Source organism: Ambystoma mexicanum, chromosome 4q, assembly GCF_040938575.1.
Source record: "Ambystoma mexicanum isolate Mex_15411 chromosome 4q, UKY_AmexF1_1, whole genome shotgun sequence".
NCBI lineage: Eukaryota > Metazoa > Chordata > Amphibia > Caudata > Ambystomatidae > Ambystoma > Ambystoma mexicanum.
The window spans coordinates 331,516,554-331,533,672 of NC_090928.1; the positions used below are offsets into that span (position 1 = coordinate 331,516,554).

Sequence of the window (17,119 nt, forward strand, 5' to 3'; positions counted from 1 at the left end):
CCCAGCACACACATTGCCACGGCCGCAGTTGTACCGGGAAATCAAGAAACCTACGGTCCTCGGCACGTCCCGGCAACCGCCCTTTGCAGAGGCGGCGCTAAAATTACTTCCCATCCATGCTCAACTGCATACCGCAACGAACCTTCGGGTGCCGAGCGCATCCTAACATTACCGTGCTAAACCTCCCAGCAAGCGCCCTTATACACACACATGGCATGGCGGCCCTACGTCACCTCCCTTAACGTACATATGATGCAAAACCCAAGACCATTTTCGTCTACCTACGACACACATCGCGTCCTTGATACCCATTTATATTGTGTAAATTTTTTCCCATACAATTATGCCTGCCCGTCGGCCATTCCTCGCCGACCTAAAGACACTGAAACGGCGACAAGTTCTGTGCCTTGCATTCCAACCTTACTGGGCCCCTGCTCCTGGCTATACATTTACTACATCTTGACTCCTTCCTTGTGCCCCAGGCTGCGCATTACCTCTCTGATCAGCCCCCGAACTCAGGTCCCCGGCACTCCAAGACCAAGCACTTTCTTGCTAAATCCGCCTCGACCTCCTTCCGCCGACAGTCGATCGCTCTCTCTGGAACCGGCCTCTCCTGCCCCGCCAACACTGGAACTCCCACACCTCCAGAACTGCCACGGATGGTCCGACGTCGGCTATGAAGGCGAAAGGCGAAACAAAATCCACGATCCGGTGGGGGCAGGAAACCGAGGGAGAATGTGTTTGGAAACAACCCGTGCCCTTTATGAGGCCGGCTTCTCCCTCGGCTCCCCGCCCCGCCCCTTACATTTTGCGCGCTCCGTGTTCCTCCCCCACCCCTGCCCTGCTTGAGTAGAGGGGGGGAGGAGGCCGGCTGGGCAGCCCCCACTAAGGGGCGGCGCCCGCCATGCCACCTTCGCTGGCGCGTTCGCCCGCCAGAATCTCCACTACCCTCGGGTGTGTTGTCTACCGCCTCAGTGAGCTTTGCACCAACGTACGACTCTTTACACATCTATGCTACTCCTTGCAGTCCTGTTGATCGCGTTGCAGCGGGAGCCCCAGAAGACGCACTTCCCGCCGTGCGCTATCTCTGCACTGCAACATCTTCTGACAACCTACTCCGGTAACCCCCAAGATACTCTTCCTGTTTTTGGTGCCAGGCCACAAATATTGCCTATCTGCCACTAAGTATACGCTACTCTGCTGCTCGTTCACAGCCACATTACTGCTCCCTGCCATATGTTCTAAAATCTTCAGTATTGCATTAGGCCAAAGTGTTTTAACGGCCGCTGACGTGACCCATCCGCCTTTATTATAACTTCTGCATAGCCTTATAACCTGAATGCAATATGTCCAGCAATATCTTGTTAAAGTAAGTTTGCCCTTTCATATTGGTGACTTTTATTTTGCGCGATTGTGCCACGGCTCCTAGCCACCATGGCACACCACTTTAAGTACCAAGCCCCTATTGGAATATAGCTTTGCCCTGTCCCCCGTATGACCTATGTACTGAGAGTTTCCTCCACTTGTTTATTGCTGCAGCCTAGCACCATTGTCTGACTGTGACCTTGCTAGGTCGCATGTTTTAGCTACACATGCTATTCTATCAATTTGCTGTGGAAAAGTGACTGTACCTGTTGTTGGCCTATGTACTGAGAAATCCCTCCACCTGTTTATTGCCGCAGCCTATCACCATCTTCTGACTGTAACCTTGCTAGGACTCATGTTTTAGCCACACCTGCTATTCTTTCAATGTGCTGTGGAAAAGTTACTGTACCTGGTGATTCATTACCAGTTTATTGCCCCACTGACCAAATTTGTGCTGTCTGCCCACTACCATATTGTTGTCTAGCCTACACTGTGAGCACAAACCTATCTGTAAACCCACGGGTCGTGCCTAGGCCTACCACTCTCCGTCCTTCCAGACATGGCAACTACGCTTCCCAACTCCCACGACATCCCACCCACCCCCTTCCTACCTCCTCTCATTTTTCCTAATAATACACGCACCCCATGGGCTAATATCACAGCCAGCCCCCTCAAAGCCCTTGCTCGCAGACTAACTATGCTTAGGTCTTGCACCTATCCTCAACCACACCGTATGCAACGTAGACCTGCTGAGACTAGGAACCTTATGCTGGGTGTGCGCTCCTTGCTTCCCGTGACTTCCACTCACCCGGACTCCACACTCAAACCTGCGCTCTACTTCCACCAAGTCATCATCAAAGGTACTGCTGACCCAGGCCCACGCCACTCCCCAACCAGGCTGCCCAAATGCACTCTTGCCACATGAAACACAAACATTCCCCATAATAGATTCCAAATCTAAACAGAACACACCTAAAGACGCTCCATCTACTAAATCTTGCACCCCTTCGCACCCCTCCAATGCACCCTCATTAATGCTCGCTTGCTTCCTGCCCCCGCCACTGAGATAAGCAACCTTATCACCAACCTTGACTTGGACATCCTAGCCATTACTGAATCATGGCTTCACGAAGCAGCTGGGCCTGCTATATCCCTGGCTCTGCCCCCAGGCTACACCATTCACCAGCAGGACAGACTACAGGTGAAAGGTGGTGGAGTAGCACTCATAGTGAAAGAAACATTACCACTCAGGATAGTAAATTCCCTGCTGGAAGGTAATGTAGACTCCATCTCTGCAAAACTCTCCCTCTCGCCTAACTGCACGATCACGATCCACACTGTCTACCGACCACTAGGCCCATCCTCAAAGTTTCAGGGTAGCCTTCTCCACCTCCTAGGTGAGAACCTCAAACCAACCACTAAAACCAGTCTACTTGCGGACATTAACCTGGGCCTCAATGACCCCAAAGAGAAGCAAGCTAAAGCTCTTGCTAAAGAACTTCAAGACTTGGGATTCGTGCACAGAGTCACAAACCCTACACATGCTAAAGGATGCACCCTAGATTGGGTTGCTGACCATAACTGCTCAGCCAGTATTAGCTCCAACTCCCCCTACCCCTGGACCCACCACCACCTCATTCAGTTCTCCATCCCTATCTCCTCCCCTTCAAAACCTAACATCCCAGCACCTCCTGCACTAGCCAGAAGCACACACAAACTTACTAAAGACAACCTCCTACCCTTCCTAGATGTTCCAGCTTTTAAACATCCTTTTTCCAAAGACCCCAGGATCCTAGCAGATTCATACAATGACACCTTCAAAAAAGCAATCAACACCATTGCTCTGCTAGAACCCAAAAAAGCCCAAAATTCTAAGCATGTCAACTCCTGGTACACAGGTGAACTACAGGAACTCTGCACCCTCAAACGCAACGCCCTGACCAAATGGCAAACCAACCCCCAAGACAACACTAAGGCCAAATTAAAAAAAACTGTGTACCCAGTATAAAAAGCCATTATCCAAGCCAAAGCCAACTCATACAACACCAGACTATCTAACGCCCAATCCCAATCAAAAGAAATGTTCACCATCTTCAAATATCTAGTCACACCCACCACCGATGCCCTTGACCTCTTCAAAGATGAAGCATGGTGCTCAAGTATCCAATCAGCATTGCTCAACAAACTAGACTTGTTGCAAAACAAAATCCAAGCCCACCTCAAAGCTCTGCCCAAGTCTGACTTCCCTACATTGCCTACCAAAAACATCCTCCCACAGGACAAGAACCTTTTCTCCTTCAGAGACATCTCTGAAACTGAAGTCCTAGCCCTACTCAAACACTTAAAACCATCCAATTGCAAAGGCGACAGCTGTCTAGATAATATTATCAAAGAATGTGCAAAAACCCTTCCACCTTTTTTAACAGCATTCATAAATGCCTTATTCGCTTCAGGTATTGTCCCACCCTGCCTTAAAGAAGCATGGGTACGTCCGCTTTTGAAAAAAACCTCTCTAGACCCCTCCTTCCCTAATAACTACAGACCGATTACCAGAGTACCTTTCCTTTTAAAAATCCTCAACAAGGCAGTTTACACTCAAATCCAGAATTTCCTTGAGTCCAATGGCATATTAGGAAAGAGGCAATCAAGTTTCCGTCCAGGTAATGGAACGGAATCCGTGCTTAAAAACTTAAAAAATCAACAATCCGAAATCGTGGTTAAAGGCAAACCAGCTCTGCTCCTCCTGCTTGATTTGTCTGCAGCTTTTGACCTTGTGGACCACAAGACTCTCTGCAAACATCTCACCAATTCACCCCTGAGTCACTACCTGGATCATCTCCTTCCTTGAAGGGAGAGCCATGAAAGTCTTTTCCGGCCAGGCCTGAGCAGCAACCACCAGCATCCACTGCGGAGTCCCCCAGGTTTCGTGCACGTCACCAACCCTGTACAATATATTCACTAAGCCTCTTTTTGACAAACTGGTCACTCTCGGCATAGCGTACACAAACTATGCTGACGACACTCAGGTCCTCCTTCCACTCTCCGGCTCATATGAAAAAGACACCAAGACACTCCATAAGATATACTCTACCATCCAAACATGGATGGCAGTCAACGGTCTATGCCTCAATGGGGACAAAATAGAAATCCTCATAGTTGGCCCCAGGGAAACACTTAACAAACTTAATAATCAATACAGAGCCTTTACCATAGAAAACACTAGTATCACCGTCTCATCTTCAGTAAAGACTCTGGGAGTGTACCGTGAATCCACACTGTCCATGACTCGCCAGGTAAGCGCCATCGCTTTCTCTGCCTCTTTCACCAACAAACTGATTAACTCAGTCAAACCATACCTATCCAAGGATAACTGCCTCTCTATAGCTACCATTGGAGCAAAATTAGATTACTGCAATGCGCTCTTTGCCGGCACCTCTGTCAAAACTTTGAACGGATCCAAGTCACTCAAAATAATGCGCTCAGAGCCGCCTAAACATTCCCAAGAGAGAACACATCTCCCATGCCAGACGTGCCGCCCACTGGCTCCCCATCAAAGATAGGATCATCTTTTAGACGCTAGCCATAACCCATAAATGCCTAGCTGGCACAGCCCCGTCTTTACTCTCCGAAGAAATTGGAAGAACCATCTCATCCAGACCCAAGCGATCTCACTAGTCTAGCCAACTGAACATCCCCACATCAAAGGAACAAAGCAGGTGGCATCAGCTTCCCCACATTGCTCCCAAACAGTAGAATGCCCTCTCAAACATCCACAGGACCGAGACCTCTCACCTGTCCTTCAGGAAAGCCCTCAAAACTATGCTCCTCAACTGAGCCCCTCTAGGCCCACACCAATGCTCGTCTCCCCCCTCCTTCCATGTATATCTCACCTTCTTAGCTGCCAACTGTCTGGTAAATGGTTTCACTGTAACCGTGAACCACAGACATGCGGGCTTCCTGTCTTTTTTTGTTGTTTCCTGTATTCACATGCTGCCTGTAACCAAGCACGTCCTGCCTGAACAGCACCACGATGCCCAAGGACTGCTTTATAAATGTAATAAATAAATAAATTGAATACAGCAGCAAAGTGTACTGTTTTAGCGTATCTGAGGAGGCCCTGAAATTTCTGGACAAGTGCTCAAAGGGCTGAACTGCATAGCTGGCACCCCTTGAACAGTGAGTTGTCCGAGCAGTCGAGTGCCCGTTGTTGAAAGTGAGGTGTAGTGATAGAGGCGATTCTTTTCTCTGTACTGGTAGTATTGAGCAAGGCCCCCCTAATTGATATACGTGTTATTGCTGTAGCATTCGGCTCCGTACTAATTAATATTATTACGCCCTGAAGTGTTCTTTAAAATGTCTGTGTTAAGGTTGTGCTGAGACCAGGGCTGTCGCCTGTGCAGCCTCCCCCCCCCATGTGCAGTTGCAAGTTCTCTCGGGTTGGGGAATATGGGGAATGCATTCCTAAGTTTTTGAGGGGGATGAGGGTAGGGGGTGGTATTTCGGGCTTTTAGTTACAAAATGCGCTTGACGTTGTTGTTATGGTTATGCTCCTCCAAGGTAGTCTAACAGTGCAGGAGCTGAGAGGCTCTTTCTTGGTTGTGGCCGAATGTGTGAAATACATTGTGATCTATAGGGATGCGGTTGGATGAGATTCGGTGTATGAGCTGGAATGTAAGGGGGCTTGGCAATCCAATTAAAATGAAGAAACTACAATTGTATGCAGAGAGTCATAGGGCTCAAATAAAATTTATTCAGGAAACAAATGCGTGTGAGGCTGGCTGTGCCCAATTCACCAAGAGCTGGGGGGGTACAGATATTAGGGGAGGGCACAGATATTACACTAACTACTCTACACAGAGTAGGGGAGTGATGACACTAATTCATAAATCAATACAATATGTGCTTAAAAATTAACATGTGGCCCTCTAGGGTGATACGTTTTATCGTTTGGGTCACTGAGGGGTAGGGAAATGGTATTCTTGAATATCTATGGCCCAAATGTGGACGACACAGAGTTTTATACGGATGTACTGGGTTTAGTGGCTCAATACCCACTGGTGCCTGCCCTATGGGGGTGAGAGGATTTCAACACGATTCTAGACACATACCTTGATAGATCGGGTACCAAACCTAGGCAACTTACTAGGGCAGCCCGAGTAATACAGGAGAGTATGGCGGAAATTAAAGTCGTGGATGCCTGGAGACTATTCAATCCGAAACTGCATGCATATTCCTTTTACTCATCGGTGCATGACTCCCATTCTCGGATTGATATGTGGCTGATATCTGACTCGTTACTGGGGGCGATTCACGGGCGGACATACTGAATAGAACTTTTTCTGACCATTCCTCGGCCACGCTCACCTTTGTATTGGCGAGATGCCACTGGGTCTAGACCGTCATGGAGGTTTATCAGGTGCTGCTGGATTTAGTGTTCAAGGCTGACTTGGAGAAGAACGTTCAGCTGTTCTTCGAGGTGGATACTGGTTCTGTGAATTCCTATGCAGTATTGTGGGAAGCCTTTAAAGCATACATCTGTGGTATTGCTATGGCCATGTAGCTGGGGATTCTGAAAGTGATAAGGTGGGATATCAGGGACAGTGAGACCACACTGCACCGTCTGGAACAATTGTACACCACCTCTCCCCAACCCGCGGTTCTGGGTGAAATTAAAGTAGAAGTAGACAACGTTAAGGCGCATCCTGATAGGGAATTGAACATTTTAGAGACCCCAAGAGCTGCACAGAGATACAGAGAAGGGGAACGTCCGAACAGACTCTTGGCAAGGGTTATATGGCAGGCAGGAGATAGTCATCACATTCCTTACGTGCTGTTGACTCTGGTGAAACTGTACACAGTGCATGGGGTGAATCAGGTGTTTCACACTTTCTACGCCAAGCTGTATGAGAATGACAATGTTGGCCTCCTCCTAGACATAGAGACATTCCTAAATGCACTTCCCTTAACAGAATTATCAGGTGAGGCAAGGGAGGCTCTGGATCGGCCCATAACGTTGGGCATGATTGTCCATGCTAGAGATGCTCTTCCCACTGGGAAGGCTCCTGGGCCAGATGGTTTATCAACAGAGATTTATAAACAGTTTAATTCATATCTGGTTCCCCGACTCCTAGAGATGTGGGAAGAGGCATATACTAAAAGGGTACTCCTCCACCTCCACACTGAGGGACGCAGTGATCATGGTACTGCTGAAACCCAGGAAACGGGCTGAGCAGTGTGGGTCGTACAGGCCCCTCTTGCTGATCAACTCAGGCGTGAAGATATTTGCCAAAGTCATCGCCGTCAGACTAGCACACTACATGGGGTATATAATCCACCAGGACCAATCAGGGTTTGTTCCCAGGAGATCTATGTCCCTTAACCTGTGGCACCTGTTTAATGTCCTTGCTCAGATCGACCGTAGTGCCCAGGCGGTAGCGGTGGCTCTTGATATCCAAAATGCCTTTGACTAAGTGTCATGGCGGTTTATGTGGGCGGTACTTCGTAAATGCAACTTTGGACCCAGGTTTTTGACATGGGTTCAGTTACTATATTCATCCCTGCTGTCTAGAGTTAAGATAAATGGGATACTTTCACTCGTAATCACAATTGCTAGAGGGACCAGACAGGGGTGCCCGCTGTCGCCCCTGACATTCACCATAGTGATTGAGCTGCTGGTGGACTTGATCTGCCACAAACACATTCATAGGGGGATCAGACTGTCGGGAGAAGCGTAGGTTATATCACTATATGCAGATGATACAATCATATATGTAGGTAATGCCCAAACGCACATGACCCGATTATGCATGATGTGAAGTCCTTCAGGGAACTGTCGGGTCTGCACATTAACCAGGCTAAATCAGAACTTTTCCCGTTGACGGGTGCTACGACTGTGCCACTGGACCTGTTGGCGTTTGCTTGGTCACACACTGAGAGGAAATACTTGCTAGTGGTGGTGCCAGAAGCTCCATTGTATTAATGGAGCAAAACTATACTACATATCCCTCACAGTTCACTGATAAGTTATGAAAATGGGCATGGCTGCTGCTTCCAATGGCAGGGAAAGTGGCACTACTCAAAGTGGTTATCCTCTCGAAACTCTTGTATTACTTTCTAAAGAGACTGTTGTGTCCCGGTAGAAGATACTTCAATGAGTTGGGTGCAGAGGTTGATGCTTATATGTGGCATGTAGGAGCTGTCCGTCTCAAGTGGAGTACACTATCTACACCATACTCGCAGGGGGGAATTGCAGCCCTGGATTTTGAAAAATATTGTATCGCGACTCAGGCGCAATATGCGTCTTATTGGTTTGCGGGGGCATCGTTTATCCACATGTGAAGATCAAACTATATGGAGTGGGGCCTTGCGATATTCGCTCAATAGTATTACCCCCCACAATTCATGGACCCATGTATATGCGATCCGGCTAGTTTGACTGCACTTGCATGGAGTAAAATATGGAGGCTGCTGGGAGTCCGCCGTCCATTTCATGGTGACCCCCCCTTGTGGAATTGTGTTCCCTCGCTACCTAATGTGACCGGGAATGTGGCACGACAGTGGCCTGGTGATGGCCTTGAGACCCTGAAAGATGTATACAACATAGGAAATGTTATCGCTCCCCAGAAGGTGCCTGGTCTGTTACAGAGACAATCCTGACGCTGGCTGCAGTTCGAGGGACTGCATAGAGCCATTAGAGGAACATGGGAGGGATTCCCGGTACTGCCACCAGATTAACCTTTATTGAGCTTCATAATGCATGCGAGTGATACGCATGGCCGAGTATCTGGACTGTATCACATGTTGCAGAGCTGTGGGAGTGGGCCTTTCACCAAGATACTGAGTGCCTGGGTAAGAGACCTTGATATGGACATTACAGACGAAGTCTGGGAGGATATGCATCTACAATCTCGTAAAGGGTCATTTAATTCTATATTTAGGTTGATACAATTTAAGGTACTTCATAGGCATCACTATACACCGGCTAGGCTCTGTTTTCACAGGAGAATTCTGCAGTGTGCCCTAGGTGTCATTCGAGTGAGGCAAGATATCTCCATATGGTATGGGACTGCCTGAGGCTGAGGGACTTTTAGGTAGGAATATGCAATGCAATATCTGACATGTTTGGCTGTATTATAGAGACAACCCCACTGCAATGCTTGGTCCAGAGGTTTGACACACTGCTACATTGTTTTCATAAACTGTCCAGCTTGGGTATGCTGCTGGCGGTCCGCTGTATATTGCTGGTATGGTTGAAACCAAATGTTCCGACAGTGACTCAATGGATGTGGGCTGTGATGTGGGGCTCTGACCAGGAGGAGCAATGGGCTCTGCTGCAGCCGATGGCTTGTAAGCCACTGGACATCTGGTCCCCCTTTCGATCTTTTTTTTCTGCGAAAGCAGGGAGCGGTATCAGACGTAAATGCTTTGTGGAAAACACACTAGCAATACCTGGACATACTTGCAGAACTATCATAGACATTGCTATGTTCGACAGAGGTGACGTGCTACATCACTGGTCCCCATGTGTGTGGATTTATATGGTCAAGATGTCAGCAAGATGTATGGTTGTAATCTGTGATGCTGTTATAACCACTTTGTACTATGTTGGCAAGCGCTTTAATAAATAAAGGTTTTTAAAAAAAGATGGGGGAAATGTCAATATTGATGAAGTTCGCTAGAATAGTGTGCTAGGGCTGCCCGGGGCGCGTAGCCATTTAGAACCCTAGATGAGTGGAGATAGGCGACACATGGTGATGTCATTTGGCGAGTAATAGTTGTAGCGACTACTTTGTAGGTGAAATACAGAATAGTTGGTTTGACCTTGGCCCTATCAAGCACAAACAGACGAGGCCCTTGTCTTCATCCATCCTTTGCTGAGGACGCTGGCGATGATGACGCCTAATGAGGAATGGTAAAAGAGGTGGTGGGCGGCACAACCGAGTGGCAGAAATTGACTTGTCACATGGGACCAGTCTGCGTTTCACAAGTTTGAATCGCGGCAGACCCAACTAATTTCTTCATCCTTCAACAAATTTAGAACCGCTAAATTGGGTCATAAATACAGCTATTTTTCCAACACTGCATAGCGAAAGGATTCCAGCAGGACGCGCTATATATAAAAAACAACTATTACTCTGGGTGGGACATTCAAGAAATAATTGAATCTTGCACTACCCAGAGCAGCGCTGCCCTGGCGGCTGCACTTACTCAGAGCATTGTTACCCTGTTTTCCCTTCCCCTCTCCCTTGCACTTCTCCCACTCCCTTTCCCTTTCCCCTTGCACTTCTCCCACTCCCTTTCCCTTTCCCCTTGCACGTCTTATTCTCGCACTTGCACGATCTGAACGACCCAAGGCCTAGTAAGATCGTTTGTCTTGTCCTCCCTCTGTCTTCCCTCCCTTGTCTTGTCGAGCCTAGACACACTTGTGTACAGGCGTGTTGCAAATGACATATCATATCATGCTTTTGTTTTTGATGGGCGTGCAGACAGTTTGCTTCGGGAGGAGTAGCAGAGTTGTCTGTCTGTCAGGAAAAGGAATACAAGATACCCTTCAGATGACCTCTTGAGTGCCATATCCAGTAGGCACAGAGTCTTGAAATCAGCAGACTTTTAGGTGGGAGACACCCCCTCACTGTCCTGGCTTTGCTTTTAGATTCGTTTTGGTTTATTCCATTTTATTCAATTGAAGTAACCCAATATTACAGCTCCCAGAATGCAATTAAAAGAGAAATGAAAGCAGAGCATTGGGGCATGGTGTCCCTGCTGACATGCAGCCATCTGACAGCCTCAGACCAGCGCGCGGGAAAGTGCATGAAGTGCAATGACACGTAGTAGGAGGTGGCTGGCTGGCTCTCCTAGAAGTCTCGAGGACCGGCTGAAAAACGATGTCAAACTGTACCAGAACAGTATCCGTATTTCGGTTGAAATCACGGACATTACAGCGCTATCTAAATTATCGCATTCCAAATTCACAAATTAGAGTCGTCCTTTAGACTCCAGCTCACACGCGGAATACAAATAAAGTGAAAAACGTGCCAGGTGCCTTTAAAGTGCAAACGCTTGATCCTTCAGATTCTCGAAAAACGATCAAACAGCCGGCATTCCTTTCATGAACCGGTGGCAACCGTCAATCCCGGTCCGTCACTTTTATCTGAGCTGCGCAGTATGTCGCCCTGTGCTCAACAAAGGGGGCGCGGCCGTACGCTGCCCTGTCCCCAGTAAGCGGCGTTCCGGCATTCCAGTCCTCGCCCAGTGGCCTCGCTCTGTTGTTGTGAGTGATTTGTTTGCTACTCGGCTAAAATACAAAAACGCATAGACAAACGCCCTGTTTCACAGCGGAAGGGCCCGCTCGGAAACGATGTTCCAATGAAGAGAGTAAAGATTTTCAGACCCGCCCGCCCCCCGCCTGGCACTGCCGCGGGGTCTGTCAGGGGAGGGGCATGTGACTGGCGACGGCACACAGCTCCTGGGTGCTCAAAGGAAACAGCTGCTCAGGGCATGCGCTCGCACTTGGCAGCTGGCACCAGGGGGCGGGGGATGTGTGCACGCGCGCGTGTGTGTGGAATACCTCGGCACAGCACAAGCAGGGTAAGTGACTGGGACATGTTACTGCAATTATTTAATTTTAAGATATGTGTAGTTGGTGGGGGGCGGGGGGGCGTTGAAATCCGATGTGACAGAGGTGAGTTGTGCGTGCACAGACACAACAGGGTTTGTGTGGCAATCACTGGCCGGTAACTGCGCCAAAAGTGTTATGTGATGACTTTGTGTTGGAGAAAAGTATAGCAGAGTCTGGAAAAGGTGGCCTCTGAAGTTGACCGGCGGCTTCCTCGCGACCCTTGTGCTACTTGATAATTGTGTAACGGAGATAAGTGAGTGGTGCTGGTTACATATGTCTCTAGGCGCTCATTCGGTCTCCTGATATTTTGCATTTTCTCTGTTGGAATCGGTCATTTATAAGAGTTTAAGCGAAACTACAATCGCCGTAATGCAGAGAATCCCAGCACGTCTGAGGAACTGCTTGCTCCCCAGTATTGCTCGCACCTGGATGGCATGGGGGACGCGAAGTGCCGCGAGTACCGTAATGCACAGAATACACATTGCCCGCACCTGGATGGCATGGGGCACGCGAAGTGCCGCGAGTACCGTAATGCACAGAATACACATTGCTCGCACCTGGATGGCATGGGGGACGCGAAGTGCCGCGAGTACCGTAATGCACAGAATACACATTGCCCGCACCTGGATGGCATGGGGGACGCGAAGTGCCGCGAGTACCGTAATGCACAGAATACACATTGCTCGCACCTGGATGGCATGGGGCACGCCTCTGCAGGTTGCATATTGGTTATATGGTGGCTAACTGAATCACGTACATGGACACGCGGGCCGGGGTGGGGGGTGGGTCGGTGGACCCGAGCAATAGAGGTGGGTTCTAATGTTATGTATGCCAGAAATTATGTTTGCGAATTCTTTACATGCGGTGATCGCCGCACCAATAGTTTTTACTTGAGCCGATTTTTCTTAGCGCTTCCGAGAAACTAGTAAAACGTCTGCCATTGGTGTTTTGGGGACCACACGGCAAAGGAGCTATGCCTGCAACTATACCACAACGTTGCAGATACTTCTCATTAAAGATGTGTGCCTTATATAAAGTGATGTTATGTTAATGATATGTGTGGGGGCGGGGGCGAGGGGGGTTGTGTTTATGTGCGTGATCAACATGATTGTTCCTCATCCTTGAGTGATATCTGGCTGGGTCACAGGTGTGTTAAAAATGACGCTGTCCTCACACTACAGCATTATTTTAAATATTTGGTCCACAATTCAACCAGAAGAAGCATTTTGAACATGCGATAGACGTTTGCCAGGCACCACGGCAGTGGTATTACCTGGCCATGAGATGTCAAAAATGTACTGGGGCATATCACGTAAGAGCCCGGCAAATGTCTAATATCTATACACAAGCTAAAGCTGTTAGCTTCGATAATGTCTTTTAAACTCGATTTCAGTGCAAGTAACAGATGGGAGGATGCACATACAGCCTATTGACCAAGTGGCTAAAGGTACACTTGGTTAGGACATTACCCAAGGAGCTCATTTACTGAGGCAATTAAGCCGTTTACTCTCAGAAGACAGCGGAGAAATAACACTGGCAGGTCCTACACAGCACACCGTTTGATGTTACTGCATGATGGGTCTAGCTGAAAGATATCCCAGAAGATGTCCGGGAGTGGGTGGGAGTGGTCACAGGGATTAGCTTGGCCATAAATTGTCGATTGGTGGGTAAATAGCCGTGCAACACCCATAGTCTGTGTGTCCCTGCTCACATCCCATCTTCCTTTTAGCTGTACTCCAATGCAATAGTTTCAGTTTGTAGGTGCCACTCACGAGCCCCACAATATCCACATTTAAAAAAGGGGGCGCCTAAATGTATGTGCGCATCCTCTAGCTGATGTGTACTTTGTAAGGTTCAAACCAGTGACAAGGAGTGGCATGGTAAGCAAAGCTTGTGTGCATTTTCACAAATCTTTCTGTTTAATTGTACACTGTAGTGGGGTATGTTGTTTTTTCATTTATCCCAATTTCATTAAAAGTGTTGGGGAAAAAAACAACAGAAATTCAATATGTAGTGGGAATTAAGTGGCTACTACTCTCCATTACCAAGAAAAAGGCAATGGCACACCCCCTCATGCTGTCTAGTAACGAATCAGAATGGCGCCAAGAATAGGGCAGTGAAAACAAGAAGGCATTGTGAGGTGAAACACCTGTATATTAGATAGGAGAAGCAAGCATTGGCAAAGTCAGTAGTTCTGTTGTTTTTTTAATGCCAATTGCAACTTCATACTGTAAGTGTTGCTGCAGCTAGCTTATGCCAATGGGCAACCTCGCCTGGCAAAATATTGCTGTCGGTTGGAACGCCAGTTGAATAACTATTATACACGCCGTTTGAAACGACACGGGTCCTATCTCAGACACGTTATTGGAGGCAGTTAAGTTGAGACATATGGATTTCAAGAACAAAGAAAAGTGCCCAAAATTCTGGACACTCCCGTCCCCTGCCCTGCACACCATATACACTGAATAAAATAGTCCAATTCTTTATAAAGAGTAAGTCAAAACTCGTACTTATGGTATTTACAAGTGTATGCGTTCAAAGGAACACAGTGATCATCGTACAAATGAATTCAAAGTTAATCAGCATAAAGAATAATATTAAATAGCACGTATTTCACACGGTGCCCCTCTGTGATCACTGCGCTTCGCTGCGCCTCGCTGTAATGGAAGTCGGTATTTTCAGAGTTGATATTTACGGCGGCGCAGTGATCACGTCAATCCTTTCTCCAGTCCGCTTTGTAGTCCCCGAAATGCTGTTCAGGAGATAGCCAGCGGTACTATAAATAGACACGGCAAACTGCAGGTATTTCTAGTGTACATGCATGTCATTATTGCCCAAGCACTCTCTCGATCCCCTCACACGCAACACCACTTGAGCTCTAACCGATAATTCTTCCAAAACACTCTTCGAATCCCACTACATATATTAACCCAACGCATAGTTTTCTGTGTCACACCTCTCTAGAGGATAGTCTGTTTATAGTGGACAAACACTCAGACAAAGCATCACCCATGCCTGACTCCCTCCCTATGCCCCCTATGCCCGCAACCCTCTTCCCCTCTTTTCATCCCTCTTATTTCTCTCTGCCTCTTGCTCTCCTTCCCTGCAGACTACGCTCAGGGTTCCACAAGCGGAGGCGCAATATACTACGTGTAAAGATAAGCGCTTTGACACTACAAAAGTGGTGATTAGACGTAGTACAAAACAGGGTCAATTTGAGCACTTGTGGGACCCTGGGCACAGACATCTTTGGGGCCCCCCTCCACTAAACCAAAGGAATTAAGGGATAAAAAAACAGTGGCCGCGCCCGACCTATCGCACTCACATCCTATAGGTCGATATGCTGTCTCGCAGCATAATAAGCACGTTTATTCCCTTTAAGTCCCCTCGCCCTCTTCATTCTTGCTCTAATCAGAATGATAAACAAGTAGCATTTGAAGACCAACATTAGCAGTCTATGAAGGGGTTACTCTTCTAGTACATACAGGATACTGTTTTATCAATAACATCCAGGAAGGTAGATGGAGTATTAGTGCAGGACTGTATGTAAAAGGTACATGTAACCCATAATAGACAGAGAACTCATATTAACTGCCTCACAGAATGCAAAAGTGCTCATGCATGGATAGAGACCACCAATTGGAAGGAAAGAGAACGCTACACCCACCGTATCATGATAGTGAGCAGATTAGAAGCTACCAGGAAGGTGTCTTTATCCAGACAGACTGAGATTAGAAGTGGGATAGGGTTTTCAAATAGTGTTGCCATAAGATAAGACAGGAACAAATGACTGTGGTGTATGATATACATAGGCTCACTATTAACACAGTGAAACCATAAATAAGGGTTTTATGACGATCATACCACGAGAAGGAAATCACTCGGAAGGGCTGGCAATTTTGAAAGGTTAAGGGACTGGCAATATTGAGAGGTTGGGGAATACAAAAGATGCCCAGGATCACACATTGGTTAAGGGATGAAGGGGTGAAGCTGGGATTTGTGCTAACTCTGCAATTTCTGCATTTCAACACTTTCTTTTCCAGTTCTTACCATGAACTAAAACAATCTCATTTTTGTTTTAAACAGACTTTGAAAGTACGCAAATCACATTACCAAACATGACAATTTTTAAACAGAATATTATAGATGGGTGTTATGCAAAATGGGAATGATTCTAGCTTCATTCTCTCCATCATCAAGGGAAGTATATAAGAACCAGCATACCAATCGATGTTATTTAACACATTTCATCTGGGTTTGTCTTTTGTATTTTAAAGCTTTAAATACTTCCAAAACAATGGCTTGTGACATTTTCATTCATAAAAGTGCATAAAAACCTTTGACTTTTACCAAAAAGCAAACCGTTTTTTGTGTCATACAAGCAGACCTTAAAATATGCTTGCCTGAGGCCTGCAACATGCGATCCACTCTCTTCTGCCTACCAACCCTTCTCCCCAAATGGCCTACATAAGAAGAAAGATCAAGTAATGGGCTAAACGATACCAGCAGCATGCAAGAAGGCAAACCTCACCGAAAACAGCACATAATGTAAGGTGTATTAGATGACTTGATCAGGATCACTGTATCGTCTGCTGGCAACCCAGGATACAAGCATGAACACTGTTGTTCCATAGTCTTGAATTTGGATACTTATTCACCACTTGGACTAACAGTTTATGCCATCGTTGGAGGCGATTGCCTAGGTTTTACAACACCACATCTGAACAAACCAATTTCTAGACCTTGAGCATACAGATGATATGTTAGTTTTTATACCATCCCCTATCTGGTACAGGTAGATTGCTGATAATAGCAGATAGTGTTCTGCAAAACCAAGTACATATGCTGGCAGGTTTATAAACTTCAGACATAGTTAAGGCGCAGCCAGCCTTGCTGGAATGTGATATTCAAAGTTTGTATATGAACACATATCTCTGCAGTGCTTCACACACTGAGCTAACCTCTGAACCATGTTGGCACTCAATGTATCAATAGGCATTTCACCATTGCCTATTGCACATGATCAACAAAATTCCCAAAGGAAAGACTGCTACAGAGTTGTGCCATAAGGAACACACAAACTATGTATACCCCAGTGAACACAGAAAGCCATATATGATGAATTGATCAAGGCAG

General features: G+C 47.1%; 1 protein-coding gene across 5 annotated transcripts in view; it reads left to right on the plus strand.

Annotated features, from left to right (window-relative positions):
• RASGRP3 (RAS guanyl releasing protein 3) overlaps positions 1-17,119 on the plus strand; it is a 702,554-nt gene that overhangs the window by 280,670 nt on the left and 404,765 nt on the right. For 3 of the 5 annotated variants that reach the window (XM_069607911.1, XM_069607915.1, XM_069607914.1), the window contains exon 1: positions 11,641-11,952. The exons of the other annotated variants lie outside the window; for them this stretch is intronic. The gene's annotated coding sequence lies outside the window, so the exon portion shown is untranslated. Of the gene's footprint in view, positions 1-11,640; positions 11,953-17,119 lie in introns of those variants that run through there. 5 annotated transcript variants of the gene reach the window in all.